At 26.8% G+C, this 7,012-nt stretch overlaps 1 long non-coding RNA gene across 3 annotated transcripts; it reads right to left on the bottom strand.

Annotated features, from left to right (window-relative positions):
- Window positions 1-2,265: 2,265 nt before the first annotated feature.
- On the bottom strand, window positions 2,266-4,909 carry LOC131604517 (uncharacterized). Of its 3 annotated transcripts, XR_009284637.1 has the most exons (8): window positions 4,648-4,909; window positions 4,222-4,268; window positions 4,054-4,124; window positions 3,810-3,902; window positions 3,579-3,700; window positions 3,092-3,265; window positions 2,550-2,814; window positions 2,266-2,398 (listed from the first exon to the last, which is right to left on the bottom strand). It is a non-coding gene; the product is annotated as an uncharacterized LOC131604517 (long non-coding RNA). The 3 variants fall into 3 exon arrangements; XR_009284635.1 differs by lacking the exon at window positions 4,648-4,909 and having other exon boundaries at window positions 4,222-4,579; XR_009284636.1 differs by lacking the exon at window positions 4,648-4,909 and having other exon boundaries at window positions 2,318-2,814; window positions 4,222-4,579.
- Window positions 4,910-7,012: the final 2,103 nt, after the last annotated feature.

Below are 7,012 nucleotides of genomic sequence, written 5' to 3'. Positions count from 1 at the left end.
TTGTTATTGTTATTAATAGTATACATAAAAAAGTTTATTTAACTATATTTTTTATAAATTATAAAATAATTTGGGTATTTCGAATTTATTAATCAAAAGAGCAAAAGAAAAAAAGATGGTGCTCAGAATTCTAAAAAGTTTGATTGTTATTTTATTTTATTTTTTTAAAAAGAAAAACAAAAGACCAAATCTAAAACTATTATATTTATTTATTAATCAATAATTAAAATTTATTAACAAAATTAAATTAAATAAATAACAAATAAATAAAATAAAATAGAAACTATCTTACAAAAGGGGAAGGAGCCCTCCATTCCTTCGAATCTTTTTTAAATTTTTTTTAACAATTTTTTTAATAATTTTATTTAATAAAATTAACAAATAATTTAAAAAATATTTAATTATTATTTTATTTCAAAATAATAAAAAATAAACTTAACCAAAAAAAAGAACAAACAACCGTCCATAGTAAAAAAAAAATTATTTTGACAGACTATTATTAAATTAATGAATATCCACAACTAAATAAAAATTAAATTAAAATAAAACCAAAAAACAAAAAATAAATCAAATTAAAATAAAACCAAAAAACAAAAAAATTAAATTAAAAAAAATTAAAAGAGAGTACATGACTTGAATTTTTAATTAAAATCTTGTTTAATTAGCTTAAAAAACAAACACCAAATCAAAAGTGACATGTGTTATTTTATTAAATTCTAACCATTAAAAAAATACGTTGATCAATCCTTGCTTAATCAGTCTAGTTCAATATGCGATAATCATATTAATCAGTATAGGTAATAATAATATTAGTTGTGTTTTTATAATTTTTTTTTTTCTGAAATGAAGAGAGATCGTGAGAGTTACTTGTTTTACTAAATTCAATTTAAGTACTTTTAATTTTTAATAATTGTATGCTCTTTATTATTTTAGGCCTCTTTATTACTTTTTTAAACACGTAGTTGAATTATTCTATTTTTAACTGTCCAATATAATTTATTATAATAATCATAAATTAATTAATTAATATATTTAAAAACATACAAATAAAATAATACATTAATTTAAAATATTATTAATTAAATGTAAAAAAAATTAACATACTTAAAATAAAATAAAAATATTATTGAAGAAAAAGTTAACATACCTACTATTTATTTATGGTCATGGCTTTTTAATCAAATAAAATTAATAAATGTAATTATTTTTTATTAATTACTATATTTTTCTGCCATAGAAAAGAGATTCTCTATCTAATTAATTAATTATTTAAATTATTATTTAAAATTAAATGTAAAATTAAAATTTTAAAATTTAAATCTATGTGTTGTAATTAAACTATTTATATTCATAGTATTACTCATGGATATTTGAGTTCAACAATTAATTTACTCATGGATTAGTCCTTATTTTTTGTGTATCAATTTTTAAACAATATTTTTTGGCTTCATTAAAAAAATTAACTTATATTAATAAGTTATCTTAAATTTTAAAAAATTATATAAGTCATCTTAAATAAAATTAAATTAATTATAATTTCAATTAAAATAAGTTCCTCTTAATATTTTTGACTCACTAAGTTCTGGCATTAAAAATAAATTTAATAACTTCAATTTTATTTCAAATAAATTAAGACAAACTCTACATCTTTATAAACATAAGATAAATATGTAAATATTTCTGAGTATTAATGACAAATTATGATGATAAATTCTTACTATAAATAATTAAGGCATAAACCATGTGATTTTGTCCCATTTTCATAGAACTACAAATTGTAAGCTACAATGCTATAAAAGCATATAGGTATAATAATAGGAATATGATTTTATTGACAAACTTAACAAACCAATAGAAAAAGTGTTAAAAAAATTTAAATTACTAATATAGTTTTCGTCATTAACTAAATCTAAATATCATTTATATCTTTGAATTTATCTATTAATAAAAAAAATTCTATATTGTTTGCTTTTACACGATTAACTTATTCAGTCATCAACTATATTTTAAAATAAATTTCATTGTTTGTTTAGATAAATTGATCTAAAGTTTCCTTTTATGCTCTAAAGTTAGATCTGAAACCAGGAAAAATAACAAAAAATATATAAAGAATTCAAGTTTCTTTGCTAAAACTATATTAGAGTAAAGAATATCTATCAGCATAACACTAACGTAGTGAGGCAAATAGGAAATAAAACTAAATCAATTGCCATTAACTACCATTGAATTAAATTAATTGGTATTGACGATACTGAGTTAACAGCCAATAAAATAAATTAATTTGCATTAAATTTATAGAATTTTAACAAAAATCTCTCTCAAATCTGTAAAACAATGACTTCAAAACCTTCAGCAACTTCAGCAACATGTTTATATCAAAGTTTACCCATTTGAATTCCTGTTGTGATGTGGAAATATAAATGTGAATAATCGGAAAATTAAGGAAGTTGGGCAAACTGCGAAAGCTAGAATTAGTGAGCATGACAGATGCATGCACGACATATATAACGGAAGCAGAAAAAAGTGGCAATATGAAGCTGTGCAATTACCGCCTCAAATAAATCTTCAGGAAAATCTTTCCAAATTTCTTGTTCCATAACTTCACTGGAATAGGATCTTCCTGACGATTTTCCCTGCTTCGATATTTGCAAGGCTAGGAAAATCTTCGATATTTGCAAGGCTTCTTAGCCGGTGAAGGCTTTAGAGACTCCGACATCCTGAAACTGTGAGACTTTCCAACTGCCATTTCAATGTCAAAACAATCATCTACAAAACAATCATCTACAGTTATTTTCGATGTCAAACGCAGTTCATCTGCAAAATGGGCAAACCAATATGCATAGGGTCAGCAACATGATTGACACCAGATAGAAAAACAGATAAAAGTAAAAAACAAATTTCAGAACACAACTGCAAAAATACAAATTTACTCCAAAACATGCAAACGGAACCCCTGTGAGAGGAACATTTATACCAAGGGATCTTTGCATCCATATGTGCATATATGAAACAACAATTTTGCATTCAATTAGAAGCTGGTTTTACGTGTTTGTTACGTTCTCGACTTATTAGTAAGAGTGTGACATCGTACCTTGGATGATCTTAAGTGAATAAGTTAATCCTCTCCGACATCTCTGAGTATGTTGGTTAGCTGATTTGCAATTCCTAAGGCCAAGGCAGCATTGTATACACTCTTAGTTGTGGCTTGCGAATGCGTTGAGATTCCCATGGCTGGTACACTCATTAAACCAACAGTTCCAGCAACCTAGTAACAGTAGAGATATAATACATCAAAGGTTTGTATCTTGATTTCTTTAAATCCATTCTCATTTCTTTTATCATATCCTTAAATAGCTTCATCAACATAAACATAATATTAACACTGAATATGATATCAATCTATCATACGAAAAACCATTACAGATAGAGTTTAGAGCAAGTTGAAGTTAGGTTCATCAAGTACTAATTACTAATAATCCATATTTCAGCATAAATGGGCTATATGATATAGGTCAACTCAATTATAATTCAAAGAACATTTTACTCCGTTACAATTGAAGTAGGAAGTAAGATCCAACCAGATGAAAACTTCCTTCTGCTCACAATGTTTGAGTTCCTTTGAACACCAAGCTTAGATCCAACCAGAGATGAATTAGTTTTGCTGAAAACAACTCAGATAACTTGAGATGAGATCCACCAACTGCAAAATCAAATCATATCAAATTCTATAAGCATAGTAATAATAATCATAATCACAATTTCATATTTCCAAAATGGTTTACTCAAACACTGAGTTCCATGTAACATACACATATGCAATTTCAGAACCAAGTCACTGCTATCTATGTCACAATTCAAATTCACTTCTAATACGATAAGAGGCCATCACTTCATACACAATCCTACACACACAAAAAATCCAGTTCAAGCCAAATTAGAGAAAAACAAAGACATGTACACACATCTAATTCAAGTTAGGCCATTCAAAAACCGCTATCACCATATATTTGTATGCACAAATTCAAAATTCAAACACAGTGCCGTTTCAATCACCTTTCCATGAGTATTCCCTCCATTGCTAGCAGCTGCTGCATCTCTTTTTGCTCTTTCTTTCACTTAATCCTCTGCAAATATCAGCAAACATAAGAATTAAAAGAGAAAACAATAAACCGAATTCAAATTTCAAATGTTGATATTTAGATAAGAAAAACTTTGTCATACCTTGTTAGATTCAAAAGTCAGCGGTAAAACTCGATCAAGTCTAAATCCTGAAAAATAAACCTCAAAATTATCAAATCAACCACAAAATATCAATAACCATACATAATTACTTTTATAACAAAAACAAAGCTGGTATGTTTAGTTTGGATAGTAAAAAAGCTCAAATTCACGTAAGCTTGAAACCAACAGGGATGTAATAAGTAATAATTAGCAACCAACAATTCTTAAATCATAACCACATTTCATATGCATAAGCAAATAGTATACATATAACCTTAAAATAAGTTTGATAAACCATAATTATCTCAGCCATAAATCGAACTTTTAGGCTAACACTCCTTCTGAGCCTTGGACTGTAAAACCCCTAACTACAAAATCAAAACCTAGAAAAAGGGTTGAAAGCAGATTAGGTTAGGGTTTCCTTACCCAAGAAGATCGACATTGATTTAAGAACTGATCTATGGATTTTTGCATTTAATTGGTTAAAGCAAACCTATGGACGCAATCTCGGTTGGTTTCTCTTGACAAAGAGGCATCGTCGCAGATATAGATCCGTCAACGACGCTTCCGATCATAGATCCGTCAAATGAACAAAGAGCCATCGTCTTGAATCTGTCTAAAAAATGAAAAAAAGGAAGAAGGAAGAAAAACAAAACGAAGAAGAAAATACGGAAGAAGGAAGAAGGAAGATGAAGAGGTGGGAGGTGGAAAAAGGAGGATTAGAATTTTGAAAACATGAATCTCAATGAATTAGTGGAAAATATAATGTAGCATTGGAAACACTAAAGAATGTGAAAAGTTTATCTAGAAAACACAAACTACGTTAATCAACAGGATAAAACATTATATTAACCAATTAAAACATTTAAATGGACTTGGATTAATCCCAAAAATAAGAGATAGACCAATAAAAAAATGTTTTGATTAAATAAATATAACCAAATAATTAAAATTAAAAAATAAATAGCCCATAAATTGTGGTTGTTATTTTGCCTCGAAATACCAAAAGATGGGAAAGGGAGAATGTATTCACATGATGAAGGAGATAAATTTTTATTCACGCGAGTGCATCTCTTAAAATTTGGAGTAATAAAATAAAATAAATATTAAAAAACAATAAAATGTATTAAAAACCAAAAAGGAAATATTACCTTTTATAGAAACTTCTAAAATAGCATGTGAGCTAGAATGATGACACTTGGCAGACTTGCCAAAGTTCTCATCTTGTTTTTTTATTATGAATGATGATTCCACTTATATAAAACTTTCATTCACACCAATAGCAACTTGAGTTCTAGGATATTTCATCTCTTGTTATAAACACCTTTGATATTTTTCATATATATTAAAAGATGTAGTTAGTAAATTTAATATGTTAATTTTGCTGGTTGATCTTCTAAAGAGTAAAGATGATTTTTATATACTATTATGTGTAATTTTAAAGAAAATCATTGGGTTGAAGCACCAATATTGTGCTAAGTTGTAATTCATTCTATTTAATTTAAACTAATGGGATACTCATGAGTTCACACGTGGTGTGAGTCTATTAATTGATACCAAAGATAATTTGTAGTTAAAAAATAAATAAGAAAAAAAATGACATGATTAAAAGAACAAAGGTGTAAAAAAAAATGAATGTTCCAAATTTTAATAAACCAAATCATATGAAGAAACTTATGTACCATAGTTAAACATTTTATCAATAAAATGTATTTTAATAACCCATAAATAATATATTTTAGGGAAATTAAAATATAATTAAATGTTTAACAAATGACAATACATGGCCAATACAAAAAATTTATACACACATGTATTATATAAATATTTCAAACTACATATTAGGGTTTAAAAAAAAAAAGTCAAATAAAAAGAGATTAATGTACTAATCCTCCAAAGGCCCATATAAATGAAGGTCCAATAAGAACATTTGATTGTTGAACGATCCAAACACGATCATGCATCTGTTTTTCTCTCGTTCATCGTACAATATTGAATAAATAATAATTATTATATCAAATAATATTTTATTTCAAGCGTGGGAGGTTCAACGCAGAAACATAACTCTATTTTCTCAAACAAAAACAAAACAGACTACTAAGAAGAACGTCAAACATAACTTTCTTTTCTCAAACAAAAACAAAACAAAACAATAATATAGGTTTCCTTTATTTTGTTTCCTAAGTTCCCGAGATTCTCAGAAGAATGACAATGGAGGGGGGTCGTCAATATTGTCATGAACTAATTTCATACGGTAATCTGAACGACACGAGGTAAGATTTGTGTTGGTTTGTTTGGGGAAATATTACACATGTGTCGTGATTTATGTAAAACATTGAGTCTTCGTAGTTGTTTTTTAAGCTTTTGATGAAACAATATATTTTGTTTATTTAAGAAATCCTCTCATTCTTCAGGTTTTAAGAAGTATGTATTTAAGTAGTTGAGAAACCCCCAAATTGAATGGATTATGGTTTCTTTTGGATAAAATTAGGGTTTGTCCAAAAAGAAGATGTGATATATGACTTGAGTCTCTCGAATTTGTTAATTAAAATCACAATGTGTTCAAGTATAGGGTTTTTGATTAACATTTTAGTAGTTAAATGTTAATCATGGTCAAATAATCTAGAATAACAGTTTTTATTTGGCTATCCTTGTATTCTACTTATCACATAATAATTTCTTTAATTCAATTTGATTCATCAGAAATGAAGAATGAAGAGGCTATGAAAGTCATTGATGGATTAGTTGCAAGCTGGATATGTTGCGACAAATGGGGAATAAGTTGCGAAGA

The sequence above is a fragment of the Vicia villosa genome, linkage group LG1 (genome assembly GCF_029867415.1).
Source record: "Vicia villosa cultivar HV-30 ecotype Madison, WI linkage group LG1, Vvil1.0, whole genome shotgun sequence".
Taxonomy (NCBI): domain Eukaryota; kingdom Viridiplantae; phylum Streptophyta; class Magnoliopsida; order Fabales; family Fabaceae; genus Vicia; species Vicia villosa.
The sequence above is the reverse complement of the archived record's forward strand: the minus strand, read 5'-3'. Positions and strand labels throughout refer to the sequence as shown.